A 20,915-nucleotide genomic window follows, 5' to 3' on the forward strand; every position below is an offset into this window, starting at 1 on the left:
TCTTTTCTTCTGTCTCCTTGAAAATATATAAATAGTAACTTTTAGGGGGATTTATGCTTCTGTAAGATGCAAGAAAATAAGACAAAGTTGGGAAAAGATGAGGCATGTTTATCAGCAAACCACAATGATTATTGAGACTGTATTTTGGTAGCATAAGGCTTACTGTTTTAGAATCACTATAAACACGCTTTCTTCAAACTTGTCTTTAATTTTTTTTATTTTTTTTTTTTTTAGATCACATCAATATATAGGTTGTGCACAGTCCAGAAGAAAAAGTTACTTCCTCTCTGTGCAGGTGTTTGTGCAATACTTCATGCTTAGCTACAAAGATGAACAAAAGTTATGAGCTGCTAAAAAGGGATTTGCTGTTGAAAGTTAGAGTTTGGACTTTTTGCTGTCAGGTATGATTCTTATTAAAAATAACTTCCATCATAGTTTATTTTAGCAGAATGGCAAGCACAGGTTGAAAAGTACAGAAGTAGATATTTTACAAGTGCTACTTAAACTATATGAAGTCTGGAAAATAACTTGAATGGTGAGCATGAATTTGAATCATCCTTTAAAATTAATTTAGAAGCAGGAATAAGCAACTAAATACAGAGATAACAAGCAGATCCAGTATTCATACTCAACTGGCACAGTGCTGAGGCTCTGTTTTTACAGGGCTTCTGGAAAGCATTCCTTACAGTGCTTTGTGTTAATGAAGCCTTCATGTTTATTCTAACTTGAAAGTAACAGCCATGGCATTCCTAAGGAATTCACGATTAAGAAGAAGAACATCTAATCACTTTGTGGGTAGGACTTGCTCTGTACAACTTTTTTCCATATCATGTGCGTTTTCACTGTAGAATTCTAATTTTTCCTCTTTTCTTACTCTCTTGTGTATGAAAGTAGTACTTCACAGGAAAAGGCTACCCTAGAAGTGATTAAAAAAAATGTTCCCCTTGCCTACTATCTCCCAAATGGTTCTTTACCTGCTGCTCTTGTGAAGAGTAATTTGTCTGTTATCCAGTGCTGTCTGTATAGTCCCAAGATGACTGTTCTCTTCTGTTTTCCTATGTGAGACACTTTATGCCTGTGTTTGACTAGTATAAATACTCATTCAGGGTGACTTTTCAATTAAGAATCTGAGAGTCTCAATAAAAAAATACTGGCTATATACTGAGGGGTTTAGGTTTTATCTGGTTTATTTCCATAGGGATTTTAAACACTAATGACTTAGTAATACGTTAGACATACAAAATGGAAAATGTAGATCTGGTCACAGTTTTTTTCTAGACACAGTTTGGAGATACCAAGCTTATGCATCTGGAATAATTAAGTAGAAGTCAGGAGTGGGAGGAAGTGAGTGGATATCTTGGACTGGTGGTGGAAACAGAACAGGGCTAGTATGAGCAACACAGGCAGTACTATATGTGGCTTGAGTTTGGACATCCTCTATATTTCGTGTATCCTTAATTTCAAAAAGTTTCACATGTGGGTCACGCAGAGGTTTAAACTTTCTGTGCTACAGAAGGGATAAAAACTACTTCAGTAATCCTGACAAAATTCTAACAGTAGTCTAGATGCTCTTCCCTTCTTGTTGGATTAAAAGTGCTAATCGGTATAACATAGCAGTGTATTCCCTTTCCCAGTATAAGCTGACAGCTTTGAAGACAGTTACGTGTGTCTCTTTCTGCATTTACACACACTGTATGTCTTGTCATCTCTGGTTATGAACTTGTAAGTTTTTCTGCTACGAATCGTAGGAACGCAGAAAGAAGCTCTCATCTCTGTTATAAATTAGTTTCTCTATGAGTCGAAGGTGAGTTTACTACATCTACGGCACTAACTCTAAAGGCAGGGAAAGGAAAAACCATTGCTGTTCTTGAAGTTGGAGATTTCACAAGAAAAAAAAAATGAGATAGTTAATGAAAATGCAGTTTCTATGCAGGGTTGTGTGTTTATTCTTTTACAGGAACATGACTTACTGTGGTGACTGAACAGTAATAAGGAATGTGTAGGAATGGTGTTCTATTCTTGAAACCTGACACAGAATCCTTCAGCACCACCCGCAAATTAATACGGACTTAATAGGCTGGATGAATTGGCTGAATTAAATGAATGTTACAATTAATACAACTGGAGCTCAGAATTAATGTTTTGTTTTTGGTTTATTAATTGATCTTGGAAATTTATGTTGCAAAACTCCTACTTCAGTTGCTGTGAAGGAGAGTTATGTTAGTTCAATTTTCTTCACGTTTAGTTTTAATAATATAAGATAGGTTGCCAAGGGTAACTTTAAAGTTTTCTATGTCCATTTTGTTGGATATGGGAGTTCCTGCCAGCAGCAAAGCAGGTGTTGGCTAAACATGTGATTTAAAGGAAGTTAGTGCTAAGGTTTCTGCTCAGTTGTACCATTTTACCTTGAAAGCCTGAGGGCTGGAGTAACAGGGCCTCATTTTTATTTGCTTTCTCCTTTCATGAAAAGCTTTTCGACTATGAATATAGTGCTAGATTTTTAGCAGGCTTTTGAAGTGTCCATTGAAGAGTTTTCTTTGCGTCTCCTGCAAGATCTCTGTCTGCTCTTCTGATATTGGAAATTTTTTACCTGTATCCATTTTCATTATTTAGTCTTTTATTAAAATCACTTTTTTTCATTATGGGAGGGTGTATATGTGCATGGACTAGTGTTGTACCTTCAACATTTCCAGAACTTTTTGCCCTAAAAAATTCATCTTGATATAATTTTGAAGCTGAAGGGGGAAGGCAACTGCCGCAAAAGCTAGGAAACAGTGCTTTAAAGCCACATCTGGAATTCTTAAGCAATAAATGACTGCAACTTAAAACGGAGAATGTGGAGATTTTAATATATCATAAAACTCAAGGAGCCTTGGATTCAGTATAAGAACTGTCACCCAACCTTTATGCTAAAATCCAACTATACAATACTTTGAAGTGTACCTCTAGTCAGAATGCTACTACAGAATGTCTGTATATAAAAGGAGAAAAAAGCTACATCCTTTTCAGCCTAATCTTCAGTGGAGTGGAAATAGTGCCTGAATCTCTTTTATCCTCTGCAAAGTTATTTTGTCTGTGGAGTCCTACACTCATCAGTCTAAATTGCACCCCCTAAGAAGAAAATAAGCACTTTGGCCATGTCTGTTTATTTTCATCTCCTGAAAGTAAAAGGCTTGCAGTCTACGTTGTGGATTCTTATTTTTTCTGTCTGAACACCTGCAGATCTCCAGTCTTTCCACCCAGATGGCCTTTGTCTGAATTTTTGTGGACTACATCAATTATTTCTGTAATGATTGATATTTAAGTTTATTGCAATAGCTGTGATGAGACAGATGAGAGAAAGCATTATCCATGCATTAACTCTCTCTAGACAGCATTGTTGCACTTATTAAAAAATATGACATTTCACTCAGAAGGACAAATCTACTCCTCTAACTTAGAAACATTTCTGTGATTTCAAGAGTGCTACTCAGAGATAGAAAACATTTAGGCTTTTGTACTATTAATTTTATTTCATCAACAGTTTCCTCAAAGGTTTAAGTGGAAGCAGAAGAGACTCCTTGACCTTCAAACATTGGATTCAAAAGAGCTGTCTGCTGTAGAATGGAAGACTGCAGTCAGTCCATGGCAGAGCACTGATAATGTATTATTGAGGTCTGCCTTGTTTCTAGCTGATGAGCACAATATTCTACCAACTGTGAAAAGCAGTGTTTTGCTCATTCGATTCATTTGTTTTACTAGACAATCGAGATAAGATCGGTTATGTTTAAACATAACTTTCTGCCAGGAGAAAACTTACGACCATTATAGTTTATATTTAAACTGTGGCACAGCCTGAAAAAAACAGTGTTATAATTGCATGAGCAAAAATTTCTTGTCATGCTATGTGACAGCAGAACAATAAACATACCATCAGTGTCAACATCAAAAGTACAATGCAAAATGCAAACTACTATTGGCTCTTCTTCATTAGAGATAGTTATTTATAACTCCTTTGTTCCTTATTTCTACAAGGAATAATACTGCTTCTTTCTGAAAAGAAATACTGCTTCTTTCTTTGCCTTACTTGGTAGTTAGAGACACTCAGAATGGCACTCTTCATAATTTATACTATTTTCAGTTAGTATTTTGAAAGGCATGCTTATGAGCTCCGCAACAGAATAGCTTTGCAAAAAGTATTACAGGTTTAAAGTTTTTCTCTGTAAGTGGTCTTGGCTATTTTACCTACAGTACCATTAGTTTTCTCTCTGTTTAAACAATCAAAAAAAAAAAAGCAACAAAGTTTTATACAGCTCAATCTTATGTAGAGATTGGGTACACAATTTTTGTGAAATATTAAAACAGCTATGTCTGACTTTTTCATAAAAGGTTTCCATTCACATCTGTCCTTCATGCTATGATGTCTTCTTGTGCCACACTTCATATCCTGGATAAGAGTATAGAAAAGTATAAATTCAGGGAAAGGTGATGAATCAATCATGGCAATCCCAGGGCAGCATTATTCAAGCACTGACAATAAAAAAGCCACATCTCTTGTAACATGTAATTCTTTCAATATATTATTTTGCTTTTTCTTTAATTATTATTGAGATATAAATGGAAATTCAAAGCAGCCTGCTCCGTCTACTAGATTTACAGAAGGAGGTGAAGGTTCTTTGGTCACTTGTTTTCTGGAGAGATGAAAGTAAATTCCTTCTCACACTTTTACTGTATTAAATAAAAAAAAAAAAAAAAAAAAAAAGCACTCAGATCTTTCCATTTTCATACTTAAAGATGTGTCTTCATGAGGAACAACGTGTTTTCTGATGTTCAAAGAGTTGCATTGTTTTCAGTTTGAGGTTTTGTAGAACATTGGCAATGAACTGCAAATACTGGCCTATGTCGTCCGATTCTACACTGGATGCTTTAAAAAAAAGAAATCTTGCCTTTTATCTTAGATCAACTCAGTTGACTTTTTTCACCTGTATTTGGTTTGAAACAATTCTTTGTTTCAGGTTTTTCCACATACCTATGTAATTGCTAGAAAGAGAATTCAATCTCTTTACCATTCTCGGTTGATTATTATCCTACATATGTCTGTGGATCTTGGAACTATTACTGAGAAAGATCTCTTTCCACACTGATTTTGTGAAATTAATTCTGGAAGGTAAAGCTTAAATTTAAAGCTTAAATTTAATCCTGTCAAAAAATGAACTTGAATTAAGATCTCACTGTCTTTCAAGAAGGCATGAATCTGATTGCGTTGAGAGTATACTACTTTTTTTTTCCTTTTGAAGTTTGTGAGTGATTGCTGGAATACACAGTCTCCTTTTTGATAGGAAAGGGTAATACACTGTTTCCTGAGATATGATAATGCAAGTCTCAAACAAAAATTTTGGTTGATCGTAGACAAAAGCATGAGATAATAGCTTTTCAGCCAGTGGATTACAACATTGTTGATAAAAGTCAAAGAAGGCCTGCCTGTGAAACCCAAAGACCTGTGTTCCACTGGAAGACCTGCACTGCTGTAAACAATTCCAGCCTGGTAGTGGACTCTCTGCGGCACAAGTTCGTTATCTACTTTCTGGTTTCTGTGGAATTTTCAATATCTGCTCAAATCTCCACATGCAATTTTGATACAATTCGTGTTCTTAGTACGTTTCACTCATATATGGAGTTTCTAGTTTTGTTCAGGTGTGGTATAATATAGGCCCACAGTCTTTTATATTTGCAGACTACTATGGTGTATGAGTGCCTTCAGGATATCAAGGTAAAATTTTAAAATAATCATGGTATTTGGGAAAGCGTCTTTGTTTGCGGTGGGACAGAGCTGCAGCACTTCATTTGCAAAATGTTCTCAGAACTGTTATAACAAAATCCACAGTATTGATGCACAAACTGGGAAATAATAGAAAAATTCGTATTTTTTACAGGCTTCATTAGAAGCAAAGAGGAAGCCCGCTGTTTTTCAAGTAGAAATATTTAAATTCTGTAATGGGTAGAGGGATGGGGGGCATGAAAACTTCAACATAGGAAAAGGCTACAGGAATTAACTGTTTTCACTGTTATTGATCTTAAGCAGGAGTCTTTGCTGAAAGATTGTGTGAAAACTGCAAGGTCAAGTTTGTTATAAGAATTATCATCATTTCTTATCTTAAAACTGAATTTCAGTTATCCAAGAGCTGCTACATTTGTTTTAAATACACTTCTAAGTTTTAGGAGGACAGGAAAGTGCAATCAGAAAGTTTCTTGTTTTAGAGTTTTCTTGTCTGTACCAATCCAGTGTGAAAATAAAAAGCTAAGTCTTGCAGATTGATGGTCGTCACACGTGAGCGTGTTTGTGAGCTCCTTCACAGCATCTCGTTGGGCCAGTTGTTGTTCTACTAATTAGATGTCATTACCAGTGGGATAACAGCAGATCTGCCCTTGTTGCCATGCTCTGGGATTAACTTAATGGGTGCAGTGCAAAGTGCAATGTGGGTTTCTGTGAGAACCGGCTGCTGTGGGAACAGCTAGCTTAGTGAATTCTTGCTTTGGTAGACTTTGAAGTCACTTGGACCTTTTTTCTACAGCAGTCAGTGCTGGCAGATACCTTCTTGAATTCTGAGGTCAATCCATCCATGGCAAAGTCATTTTGTAAATATAAAAAAAAAAGGACATTGCAATTTCACTGCAGAAGTCAGTCCTTGATCTTTTCCTGATGCTGTAAAACAGGCCTTGCTATTTTACGTATTAGAGTGACTTGATATTACCTGAAAAAATGCAGTGGTTGTTGAGGGATTTTTTTTTTTCCTTCTGTCCTATTTGATAAGAATGAATGCTCCCCTTAAAAGTGTGTGGAAAAATAGAAGTCTTCACTTTACAGAGTTCTGCTGAACAAACAGGACTGTAATAGTCTTCGTCAAAATTAAATACCAACTAGTCCTGCTGTTCATATGTGACACTCTTATTTGCATTTGCTCTGATCTTTTGCCCAAATAAAAAAGCAGGAACTGAATAGGATTTAATTACAGGCTTATTTAAAATTTCTTTTACGCAGACAGTTGTGGAGTTTGTTTATCTGGCTAAAACTTCTGAAACATGGTCCCTTCTGCTGCATGTTCTCTCTTTTTAAGAAAGAGGTACCTAGCCACTGATTTTTGATTTATTGGCCTTCAGTTCATTTCCTTCTGGTGGAAGCCAGTATTTAACATAATGACCCCACGCACTCTTTGTCATAATGAAAATAACAAATTAGATGATTAATTTTCTCTCTCTGTAACTCTGTAGCAATTTTTTTTTGCATACTGATTTACTTTTTCTCTGAGTCACCTGGTTTTATGGAGTACTGTTCTGTGTTAAGGAATTCTTTTTTACCAGAGCCTGAGGGACATAAGATTATGTTCATCTTTCTACTGTTAAGATTGAGTTTTTCATCCCTTCTCAGAAGAATTTGTTGCTTCTGGCTTCTATCATTGTGTTATTTTTGGATTACTTGGATTTATACGTAGAAGATTACTATTTCATCATCCATAAATGGTTTTATTTGTGGCTTAAATAGTTAAATTAACATCAAGAATACATGTAAGTTTTCAGCAATTTTAGAAGGAAAAAATTTCAGACTAAATTTGTATTTGCTTTTCATGTTGTGGTGATTTTTTCATTCACAAGAGGTGTGCACCAGAAATGCTGTCCACAAGACAGGTTGCCTGATGATGATGATAAAGTGGACTCAATATGATTAAATTGTGTTACTAGATGAGATTTTTCCTAACTTCTGATCAGGAAGTGAGTTTTTTTTACTGGTCCTTTCTGGCCTGCAGAATTAGTTCTGTAGATTTCTAGTACTAAGAGTAAGTAACTGTAGGATTAAATGTAAATAAATACAGAAATCAGATTATGTGAAATGCAAAGGAGCTTTTTGAAAACACTCCTTGCAAAAGAAAACAAATCTGGTTCTGAGGAGTTGGGAAGCATATATATATATTTTTAATATTCACGTTCATGAGAAATTAAAGTATTCTTGTTTGTAAATACACGTATATTCTTATAATGAGATATGAGAACAGAGAAAGTATCTTAACCACAACATATGTTTTCACTGATTTTCATTTGTTTTCTTCAGGGACAAATCCACATGATTATCCTGGTTGGGATTGCAGGCTAGTACTGATATGGAAAAATGAGCTGTTTGCCATGTTACTTAATAAGTTAATTCAGGTTAGTTAGCCTGGTTATTTTGTGCAGCAGACAGGTGCTTAGCCTCTGGCAAAAATAATACATGATTTTTCAGATCTTCTGTCATTCTTTGTCTGCTGTTGGTTAGGAAAACATTTCTGCCATGCAGCCAAGCTTTGCATATCAAAGGTCAGTAGTATGAAAATCAGCGAGGAGGAGCAAATAGAGTCTTTTTCAGACTTAGAATGTAGGATTTTGGGGGGATTAAGGCAGTATATAGGATATTGTTCTAAGCACTTTCAGGTCACTCAGTATTACTTGTAAAAGTTACCCTACCAAACCTTAACACCATCAGTAGAGAGCAAGAGACATGCACTGGTTTCTCTGTGTGGTGATTCAGAATGTGAACCCTTCTTGGAACTGCCCTCTGAGGAAGATTTTTTTTTCTCAGTGGCTCTATGAGAAGGTATTAGCTGGCTAATATGATCTTAAAAATACTTACCTCTGGGTACATAAAACTGGGAAAACTTATTCTTAATGTGTGCTGTGTTTTGTATCAATGAGTAATATTTCCAAAGTAATCATATAGCAGATAAAGGAAGCTTTTTAGCATTCAGCATAATACCTTCCCTACTTGGAGAAGCATGCTCAGTGTGGCCTTGCAATACTTACCAGTGCACATACAGCTACAATGGTTTTAATATAATGGTATACATGTACAATAGCAAAGAAAGAGTAGTTAATACCATTGTTAAGCCAAAGATGAAGAGATTCTCCCTGCTATTAGATGTAATTAATGTTCAGGGTTTCACAAAGGCTCTTTTAAAGATCTTACATTTCTTTCTCTTTCTCTGAATAGAGAAATCATAGTTTGAATGATCTTGATGTTCGTGGAGAACGTAATGAAAAAAATCCTCTTTTAATGTTTTAATGTTCTTTTAAGTGGAATTAATAACCACTTAGTGAAATTGAATTTGTTGTCATTTTAAGAGATTAATTCTACTCTTTGATAATTTTTATCAAAGAAGTTTGACAGTTGAGTTCTATGACAATTAACCATCCAGTTGGATACAATTTTGTTTCACATTTATATATATATTTTTCTGTTTAAGCCAGTGGTAAGTCTTGAACACATTGTGTTCCAGGTGATATAAATATATTTTTTCTATTTACAGTTTTTTAATTTAGCTACAGCAGAAATGACTGCTCAGCCCTTTGCAGGTTTTGAGTATCCATTTCTCTTATGCTGGAGAATGTACTGGCTATATTAATGAAAAAGTATTTTAAACTTGAAGGAAGTGGGGACAGGGAAAATAATGGAGACTGCTGTGAAAGAACATTCACAGATGTACGTAGTCTTAAACAAACAAACAACATCAACAAACAACAATAGAGGGAGGACAAACAAAAGCCCTGTTCTTTTTCTATGTAACAAATTAAAAATAACCTATTAATTGAATTGGCAGATCATCCTGGAAAGATAACGCTTATGTTACAGTAGTCTGTAACCTCTGGAAAAAGAAGTAGTTTCCTGGAATTAGTTTAGATTCTGATCCTAACATTCCTAATCCATAAGTGGCTCTTTTCTATCTTCTGTTGTTACTCTTCTGTAAACCCCAGTTACCTCTCTATTTTGATTTATTTTATTTTAATGTGTCCTACGATTCTGTGTTCAGGATTATTGTGGTTATGAGGTAAGAAACCTTTCATGTGCATTGAAAAAAATATTTGCTTAAGTATTCTTATGTACATAATTAAGTGCTAGAACATAATGTTCTTAATTTTGTTTTGCTGTTAGACTACTAGGGCATGTCATTTGAATACATAATTTTTACAGCTCTCATCCCTTTTGAACTCCTATCTGTATGTTAATATCTGCAAATAGTGGCAACAGAACATTTTTGGAACTGATGTGTATCATGACTGGTGGAAGTTGGAAGAGAACCTTGATGCTTGCACAATGGTAAAATCTATCTCTGTACAGAAGGTCAATGTAAATCCTGTTTTCCACTTGATCAGAAAGTCCACCATGATGGAAAATAGATATTGCTCTGCTGACTTTCTGAGAGCAAACTCGCGTATCTGAGTTTGTCTCAGAAACTTAAAGTGATGCAGGTCCTTGAAAGTTCAAGTGGAGAACATACTTTTAGCCCTGTCTTTTGCATAAGACTGAATTTTACTGCAGGTTTATGAATTATCCTACATAAAAGGCCATCCTTCATCAGATTTTACCATATGGTTAAAAATATATGCATATTTTTTCTGTTACTTCCAGGCACTGTGAAGCAGCTGGTATTAATGAATAAAAATAGCCAGCAAAATCATGGCATGTGTTTGCTGGAAGGAACAATTTATAGCTAGGAATCTTGTAGGTTACTTGAAGGAAGAAGAAAGGAACAACCCAAAACATGTGACCTCTGAAAACATGGATGATCTCTAAGTATAATTTGTATTTTGAGCACCTGTACTGCTCAAGGCAACATAAGGCAACATAATATGGAACTGAGTAGAAGATAGTAATTCGGTTCCTACTGCTGAATTTTATAGGGAAGGGAATCGAATACTGGTGGGGTGTGGTGGCTTTGTTTTTTTTTTTTTTTAAATACAAACACTATTGCTGTAGCTTTCTTTCATGCTCACCATTGACCATTGTATCAAGATATCTTGGAGAGATTTGAAAGAGAAATGGATGTGCCTTTTGTCTTTCAAAATAAAGTAAATATAACTTAAAGATAGAACTTAGTATAACTTTATATAACTTATATAAAAATATAACTTAAAGAGCATTTATGGTGGATCTAATAGACAAAACTATGAGATTTAGTAATTTTTTTTTAATAGCTCTGGGTTACATTTTTATCTTTCTAAAAAATAAAGTAGATCTGCCTTCATTTACTAAGAGTAATGACAAAATAGAAGATCTTTCTGTTACAGAAAATAACTTTCATAGGCTTTAGTGTTTCATAACTAATAGTTACCAAGCTTAGTGGATAAGCAGCAAATTTTGTACCTTCATTAAGGCCTTGCTTTTTTTTTTGTTCCGCTTTGTTTTTGTATGGGACAAGAAGTTGGTCATTTATTTTCTGTGAGGGCAATGGTTCAAACAGTGAAAAGGCCAGTATAAAATGAAAATTCTGTAGGGTGGGAAAGCTAAAAAGTATTATGGCATTGTAATGAGAAAAATACTGAGTCTTAATTTGCAATGTGTAGCAGAAATGCTAAGTCACAGCTTGAACCAGCAATTGACCACCTGGTGGGAAGGCAGGGCCAACCCAGGGGAGCTCAGATGCATACAGTGTATCTGAGTGACCAGAAGGAGTAGAGCCAGGAGCCACCCCTTTCCAGACTTCATTTAAGGGTTGGCAGTGGAAGCAAGGGTATCTTGCTCTGGAGATTCCTGCATGCTTGAGGCCTTTTGAAGGTAAGCAGCTTTCTTCCTTCTATTCTGCATCTGTAGCCACTGTATTTGGGCTTGTCCTCATTTGCTGCAGCTGAAGACTTTGCTACCTTGCTGTTATTGTTGTACTTTCCATCACGATATAGCATTACATAGTGAGTATATAATGGCTAGTGGATTTCCTAGTTTTTCTAAGTACAGGGAAGTAGTGGGAAAGAGGTAGAGAATGGTTCTTTACAACTTCTGGAACTAGAACTGGAAAGATTAACATCAAATGTAGTTCTATGTTTCCACAAGAGGAAAGGGATGATGCCAAAAAATCAAAATAGTACCATAATAAATTTAGAAGTGGGAAGTATTTTACAGAAAGGCATGGTGTTCTATCAGTCATTTGATTGACAAACAAAGAAAGCTTCCTAGTTAGATTTAAGTTGGTGATGAGCACAGGTCTTTGATCTAGAGAGAGACATAGCTACGGTTAGTGTTGCAAAGCTAGACAAAGAAACTCAGATGAGAGATACAGCTGTATTTTTTTTTTAGTGGTCATGGTTGCAGATTAGAACAAATTACCTAGAGAAGCGACTGTTTCTTTGTCTTGTTTTCATGTGTATGATGTAGGAGTATCCATGTGAAATACATGGGAGGGAAGGACTATACAGACTTGCACCATGTGGACTAGGTTCACAGGAGGGACCATCTGCAGAATATATTCATCTGCTCTCTGATTTATCCTGAAGAAGTTCCTTGATTGCATATGGTGCACTGATGCTGTTATGACAAAGAAAGGTGACGTGCAGGAGCATTCATCTCTAACCAAATTCTTCTTCCTTAAGAGGCTGAAGGGAACATAAGTAGGCTAATGATGTCAAAGACGAACAACGTATTTCCTGAAGATGATGCTTGATGGATCTGTGAACTTCGAAAAAGCCAATAGGAATAAATATCTAGTGGTTTTGTGGCTTTATTACAGAAAAATTATTGGAATATGGAAATCGTAAACAGCAGTAGTTGAGGCTCTGTGATTCTCTTGGCAGGCAGACAACTCTAGTGAGAACTCCAGTTTCGTGATTAAAATTCCAAAACTATTTTAAGTCTTTTAATTAATTTCAAAAGACAGTGCTGCTTACTACTGTTAAATTTAGCTTTCAGTTTCCCCACCATTGTTGCTAATGGCGTATTAAAACTTGGACATGAGTATATTATTAACTGATATTATCAATTATGCCTTTGTCTGGCAAATAAGAAATTCATAATGCATACAAAGTTTCTAATATACTGCTTTCATTTTGTGCTAGAAAGAGCTGATCACTTGTAATTTTTGCTGACTGCCAGTAGGTTGCTGTGAATGTCAGATGAACTTTATCGAGTAAAGAACAGTATTCAGGAGAGGCACACCTTGATTTCAGCAAGGAACTTATGAAGATGGAAGATTCTTTTAGTTAAGCTCTTAGCAAAGGTTGATCATAACAAAAGATGCAATTGTAAAGACCAAAATATGACTCTAAGACATTAGTCTGCCTTGTAACAGGATGTTAAGACAAGCCTATAACAGAAAATAGTTTGTTGTAGTTTATAAAGATGGAAATAAACAACTGTGGTAGTGAGGGACTTTAAAACCCTTAGAGAAGAAGTGTTTGCAGGATTGCTGCATTTTTGCTAAGCAAAATTAATTCCTGAGTTCCCACATGTGAGGTTTTCTAATTATACCCAGCTGAAATTTAGCAACCAGAGCTGGCAGCTGGCATGCTGTGTGTTTTTTTGTTGTTGTTGTTGCTGGAGAAAGATTTGGAACACTCATTTTTGGCAAGTTCTTACCCATAAAGTGCAGATTATTCCTCATTGTGGCTTAAAAAAAAAAAAAAAAAAAAGAGAAAAATCCTTTATATCAAGTAGTGTGTCACTTCCTCTCAATATACTCTTGATACTAATGTTTTTAAATGGAGCTTCTGCATCTGCATGCTACGACTTGTAGTACACAAAATGTCTTCCAGTGGAAAAAGTGATTCACTCACAGAGGTCGGTGGCGCAGACTCAAACTGGTTGTAGAAAGCACAGGGGGAACAAGCTGCCCAATGGAAACTACTGGTTCTCAAGTTCTAACTTATACTGCCTCATGGTAAATTACTCCTTTTTCAAAAGGCTCTAATGTGAGTTAAGAGTGCTCCTTTTTGGTTTCTTTCAGACTCGTACAAGCATTCAGCATCACAGGGTTCCTATTTAAAGAATAGATTGTTAACTGGTTGAAAATGAAGTATTTATAAAATCACACTGATATTATCATCTAATGGATGTATGTACCATATCATTGCCTACGTATTGTCTTTCTGAATTGCTGTTAATTATCTTGTTCCATGCAGTTGCCCACACCTGCTAGTTGCCCAAATGTGCTGTTCATTGTAGAAATCATGAACTTAAGCATAAAATATTCTGTGACTTCTTAGAAGTACAGAATATTAGGATAGATATATAAAAAATTCAACATAAAAAGATCTAGATTCATTAAAATTGATATAAGCTGTTTATACTTTTAAAGTATGTTAATATCTCTTTTGTATTTGATATGCTAGGATGTCCATCCAGGGTGTATGGGATATTATATCTATTCATGCTTTTAAACTGATATCTGACATCTCAAGATGACATGTAAAATTTTATGGTACAAGAGATGCTGTTATTATGTCAGTTTGTTGAGGATGATAGCAATTATAGAATTCTCCATAGCTGTTCTGTTCTGGCATGCCTCATGCATGGCCTGCTAAAATGAGTACAATGTAGGTTCCCTAAGGGAGCCTACTAAAAAGCTGGAGGGGGACTCTTATCAGGGAGTGTAGTAACAAGACAAAGGATAACAGATTTCAATTGAAAGAGAGTAGATATAAATTAGGTGCAAGGAAGAAATTTTTTAATCAGAGAATGATGAGACACTGGCACAGGCTGTCTGGGGAAGCTGTGGCTGCCCCATCAATAAATGTGTTCAAGGCAAAGTTGGATGGGGCCCTGGGCAGTCTGGTCTGGTGGGGGGCAACCAAGGGGTTGGAACTAGATAATCTGTAAGGTCCCTTCCAACCCAAATCATTTTGTGATTCTGTATTTTGAGTTAACTGGGAAGCAGCCTGCCAAGAACTTACAGCTCTATTTTCAGTACAATAGGAGAACAAAATACTGCAAGATAAGAAAATATGATGGTAATAAGGCATCCTATGATGAAAAATAAATGCCGAGAATGTTTGGTATCCTGCCTTCAGAACTATAAGCTTTTTGAATTCCTTTAGTCTTTCAGTGCTTGAAAGAAGACTGAACTGTCACTGACCCTGGGAGCAAGGTCTGAGGAGATGTTTTGCTTAATCTTGATAAGTACTGCTATATACTTTGTAGGAGCTGGTCAGAGATTTACATAAACAGCATCTGGGTCTATTAGCTTCACTATTAAAAGCACAGGGCTTTTTGTTAATTAGCTGCTTTGGAGAACGTCTTTGTTCCATGACATGCAAAATTAAAAAAGCGAACAGAATATGTAGCCTTCTCTAATAGAGAAATTTCATACAATTAAGACGTTTTAAAAGCACGTTGTAAGGGCTTCCTAAATTTTTAATGAATAATGGAAACTCTCTCTTTTTTTTTTTTTTTTTCAGTTTGGATGAGGGCAACTGAAGCCTTTCCCCAGAAGGCCTTTCTTTTAAAGCAGTTTCTTTATAAATTCCTCCTGTGTCTTGGTATTATGTAAGCTAATGAGTCCCTTGACTATAATAAATATTGGTTAGCTGACCTTTTTAAACAACAGTTTAAATAGTTTGGTTTCAACCCAAGGCTATTTGTAAATTGCTTTTATTTATTACTCACATTGAGTCAAATCATTTTTCCATAAAAATGAGATCATTAAGATCTGACATTAGGCTGAGAAATAAAGATATTAGATTCGTTACTCGTCACGCAATGGCAGTGTAGCCCCAGTAATGTACATAAGTGCTAAAATTGTAGTGTGTATATTCTAAGGATATTTGTAAGATTCTGAATCTTTGCCCATTTATCTTTTTACAATTTGAGACCTCTATTTCAAAATTCAAGCTCTTTATTTAAAAAAAAAAAAAGAAAAAGAAAAAAAAGAAAAAAGGAAAAAAAAAAAAAACAATAGAGTCCTAAGACAACGGTAAAGCAAAACACTAGGAACTCTTACCAGAATGCCTTCTTAATGTCATAAATATAGTTAACTCTTTGTGGTTGGTTGGTTTGGTTTTGTTGATTTATTTAGGGTTAGGTGGCAACAATGCCAGAAAGGATCTGGCATTTCTGATAGAGGAGGAAAACATGAGTCAGGGAATCTGGCCTTGTATTAACATTCTGGAAGAAGTCCTAGAGAAGGCTACCAGGATGGTCAGAGAATGAACACGTGAAGTGTAAGGAGAGGTTGAGGGAGCTGACTTTTTTTTTTTTTCCAGCCTTTACGAGAAAGCTGAAGGGTGACTTTGTTACTTTCTGTAGCTATCTGATGGGAGATTTTGGAGAAGACAGAGGCAGACTTTTATTGGAGGTACATAGCAATTAATAAGAGGCAAAGCCATTTGCAAGAAGGGGAATTGTTATTAGGAAACAAATATTGTCAGAGTAGTTAAATAATATAAATGATTGGCTAGAGAATAAGTGGAATCTCTGTTCTTTAGGATAATCAGAATGCAACTAGTCAAGGTCCTGAATAAACTGCTTTCAATGGGGAGTTGAATCAAATGTGCTCTGGAGGTCCCTTCCATCCTAAATTATCCCATGAACCTTGGAGGAGAAAAGGGAAGAACAAAAGGTTTTAATACAAAAAAAAAATTCTGATTGCTCTGATGAAAATGGATTGCTTGTTGTGATGTTAAAACTCATCCATGGAAGAATTTAGATTTTTTTTTTTTTTTTTTGCAGAACATGCTTTGGAATAAAATGACTTTCTTTGTTCTGAAAAAGTTGCATGTATGACTTTCCACCTGTGTTAGACAAGAAAAAAATATTTATCTTTGTATTGTATTGCCTGCCTCCTCTACAGACGAACATCTGTTCCATGGGAGTTACTACGTTCCTGTTTTTTCATTAATCTTCATCTTCCAGTGGTGGGGAAACAAGAAAGCTAACAACTTCAGGAAAAGCTAAAAATATATATATATATATATATATTTATATATATATTGGATCTCAGTTGTTTTTCTCACTGTAGTCTTTCACTTTAAGGAGGAAAGTTATCCTTGCGAACTAGGAGAAGGGGAAAGATTTTGAGGTCAAAGATTGCTCAGTATTAGCAGGCCTTAGACTTCCTGTGATTTATGAAAAAATATTCTCAAATGCAAAATCTAGCCTTGAGCTTACTGACTATAGTAAAAACTAGATCAAACTTTTTGAATAGAGTGAATGAGAAATGATTAAGAGACATGGCACATAGAGTTCCCATGAAGTAGAAAAAAGGACATGAGTTTAGAATCTTGAGTTGTGGACAAAGGAAGGAATCAGAATTTGAGGATGATTTACTTTGGTTATTGGACAGATGAGTTTATATACCTGTAATTAAAATATTAGAATTGAATATTTTGCTTCTTATCTCCCACTATAAACTCATACTCAGGAAGGGAGAGAACAGTAACTCCCTTCACCTCTACTATTTTTAAGGAATGTGAAAATCAAGTGTACTTAATGTCAGAGCCCAAGTGTGTTGAATAACTCTATTAAAAATGTTTTATTTCATTTTTCTTTGGGCCTTTTTTATGATTGTTTTTTTTTTCCAGATGCTTCCATTCAAAATAAATATCAATGAATTTTGCTTTGGGCAGTCAGAAATCACTAATGTGTTGTTATAGCAGCTGTCAGATTACTACCTGTTTTCAACCAAATTCCCTATCTTCTTGTGTTTCTTAAAAGCATCTAATCCCAAGCAGCACTGAATATTTTTGATTTCTGATGAAGCACTCAGCACTGTGGAAATCAACCTCCTAAAGAGATCTGTAGGCCATTAAAAATGTACCTTCAAAATGTCAACTATAAACACATTAGTGGCATGAACAATTAAAGTCTTGTACCCATTCATATTACAGAACATGAAGCAAACCTAGGAAGATCACATCTGAGGATGACTACTCTGGGTTAGGATGTGTTTTTCTTTACTACTTATTTCTGCTTCTTTGAATGCCATAATTTGTTTCCTCATTGGGTGGCTGACTCTGACTAACTGCTGTCAGACATATGCTCTTTTCCCTGCCACTTTCTTCTTCTTGTTCCACAGGCATCTGAATGAGTTGCATGCCAGAAGCTTATTGTGAGCTGGAAAGAGCATGAAAGTGTCCTTTCTGGCTTTATTTCAATATCTTAGCCAGATCCTGATGTTGGGTGGAACCTGGAAAGTATTCACATAGAAAAACAATTAAGAAAATACCATGAACAGTATTAATTTGATTTTATTTTCTTAATGTGAATTTATCTGACTCATTTGATCAGTGTTTATTTCAAAGACTCAAATACTTTTTTTTCTTAAACTAAATAATGAAAATATTCCACTTGCCTTTTTTTTTTTTTTTTTTTTTTTTTGTAAGCAAGCTGGAAGTTAAAACTTCTTAATTCCTTAAATTCAGTAGAAGGAAATTGGTTTTGGAGTAATGAAACTGGTTCTGTGTTGTAAATACTGTTGCTTCTTGCTGCTTATAATATAGATTGGTTTTTTTTTATAACCAAAAAAATACTAACAATAATTATTCTATAAGAATAAGTTCGTCTTAGGCTTTAATAAATGCCTTATATACTTATTGTTACAGGTGAATTGATAGTTCCAAGACAAATCAAACAGCTCTGACTATGATCAATCAGAAATAGATAAATAATGCACGTGGATAATTCTTTCCTAGCTGGAGAACTGAAGGTTGAATGTTGTTTAAGGAGATTCCTCTTCAAACAGGAGCAGTTTGATTGAGTAATGCTTCAGTTATGGGGTAAGAACGTTAATAAAAATGTGAATAGATTAATTAGTTCTAACACTTACAACTGTATTTGGAACTACTGCAGTATGTACCTTTTCATTCTTTATATTTGTTATGAAAAGCAGGCTTGCTTTTCATAAAATTCCTCATAAAATTGCAGTGCACAAACAAGGAACTCAAAAGCTAAAGGCAGACTTTAATGTCAGTCTTCATGTCAGATAAGAATTTATGATCATGGCCCCACTCATCATCAAGATTATGGCTGGTGACCAAGTGAACTAGAAACAGTCTTTTCAGGAGTGAGAATGTTAGGTTCAATGTCTATTGCTTTTTCCCAGAAAACAGTGAAGTCTCTCTAGAAAAAGTAAACCTGCTTCATATTCAGGCAAGTATGTTGCAGAAGCACAAAGTCCAAGTATGAGCTCATCGCATCTTGTGGGATTGTTTTAGCATATATCTGCTGATTGATACTTGGGGGAAAAAAAAAAGCCTTTGATGATGCTGGAAGGAGGGTCAAACTTGAAACCTTCTTAAAACTTGGAGTTAGATTAAGTGAATTTGCAGAATAATTTTATTCTTGCTTTGTTTGGCTGTTGCTTCCTTATTTTGGGTTTTCTGATATATCATGCCCATCATCTTCCTGGCTGAGTTTTTTCTGGGTGGGTCAGAGAGTAAATAGAATAATGCATCAAAACCGTCTGTTCAGTATTTAACATCCCCAAACTAAGGCAAAACTGAGTTGTTATTACACAAGAAGACAGAAGATATAGCACTTCAGCTATCAGTTATTCTGGCATTAACTGAGGAGAATGCGTTGGGAATGCTGTTGCAAACAGTTTTAGCCACTTTTTACTGAGACTGATAGCATGCTGCTGGAGAAGGATTTAAATGTAGATGTTATGCTGGTAAACTTTTCAGATTTCTTCTAATTTATACTGTAGAGAGAGAGAAGGGGGGAGGGAAGTAAATTTTGTGAATGGTGAGGGGCAGGTTGATGTCAACAAGCCTGGATCAGTGCTGATGAATAGTTGTAAATGAAGTTATTAAGTTGTTTTGGAAAGATTTTCTTGTTCCACAGTGACTCTAATGAAAAAAAGGATTAAACCATTTGTTTTTACATTTTCCCAGGAAACCTATTTATTCCAGTCTCCCTTCTTCAAGTTGATGAAAAAGTTTCTAGAATTGTTTTTTCACTGTCCTCATTATTTGCATGGAATATCATATTACTTTACAAGTGATATGGGGGAATAGTGATTGAATGACAAGATAAAATTTAGTGAGTCAGATATAATTTTTAAAATTATTGTCCAGAATGACTTTTGTGTGTGTATGAATGTCCTCAATTTACCAAAATTGGTCCTTGTACAGCATGTGGGTACTTACTGTACCTTCTAATGCCTGAAACCATTCCTCTACCTGCCTCCTCCTCCTTCCCCTTCCTTTCCCCTCCCCCCCAAAAAAACCAAACCAAACACCCCAAAAAACCCCCACAGAAATCAAGAATGCTCCAAAACTTTTCACTGCAATTGCAACTGCTTCAAGGGAGAAGATAGATATCTATGTCCCTCAGTTCTGTGTCATGCTGCTTTGGGTATGCTGTTCTTATTCTAATCCTAGTGAATGAAACCAAAAAAGGGCGCTCTTATGATTAAGAGCTAGGCAGGATCTTGAAGGAAATGGATTTACTGCATCATTCCATGTAACCTGGAGCAGGGCTCTGTGGACAGATGTTCAGAGGTGCCTACCTGAATGGGAGGTAGTTGTCTGACAGGATGGAGAGTTCATGCTTTTCTCTTCTACCACAGCTATTGCTTCTACTTTGTTGGAGAATACACCTCATCTTAGGCATGTGCCTCTTCTACATGTTTCCTTGTATCTAGCCTTGCATTATCTGTTGGCTCCTTATAAATTGATTTTTTCGTATTAAAGTACTCAGCTTTATGCAGGAATGTGGCCCCACTCTCTTGTAACTAGTGAATAATGTAATGCAAATAATTATCATTTAACATAGTGAAATTAAAAGATACATTTGACAAGATTAATGCAGAGGATAAATTACTATATTATTCCTGTCTCCTCAGTGAATAAATTGCATCATTTTTAATATGCATGATTATGTAGTTTGAACTAATGATGATACACTAGTGAATTATATATCGGTACTACAGTAATATCACAGAATATGATAGAACCATAGTTCTATCATAGTTCACAGTACCACAGAATATCATATTGTATATGATATGAGAGTAACATCATAGAATATTGGGGCTTTAATTCAGTACCTGTGTATTAGCACGGTATTTACAATGTCTTGGTTTCTAGAGCTTGGGCTGGGAAGTCTTTGACTTCAGAGTTGGCCCAGCTTCCAGATTTTCCTTGAAATAATTTGCTTGTAAAAGCATGGCAGCTTCTGTTGGATCATTCATACTATTAGAGATACAATT

General features: G+C 35.4%; 1 protein-coding gene across 1 annotated transcript in view; it reads left to right on the forward strand.

The window, feature by feature from the left end:
- The window catches only part of PAPSS1 (3'-phosphoadenosine 5'-phosphosulfate synthase 1), a 77,775-nt gene that overhangs the window by 37,030 nt on the left and 19,830 nt on the right, over positions 1-20,915 (forward strand). The window contains exons 13-15 of the mRNA XM_090138823.1: positions 235-16,061; positions 17,593-17,640; positions 18,307-18,480. The gene's annotated coding sequence lies outside the window, so the exon portion shown is untranslated. The remainder of the gene's footprint in view (positions 1-234; positions 16,062-17,592; positions 17,641-18,306; positions 18,481-20,915) is intronic.

The sequence above is a fragment of the Phasianus colchicus genome, chromosome 4 (assembly GCF_987193195.1).
Source record: "Phasianus colchicus chromosome 4, bPhaCol1.hap1.1, whole genome shotgun sequence".
NCBI lineage: Eukaryota > Metazoa > Chordata > Aves > Galliformes > Phasianidae > Phasianus > Phasianus colchicus.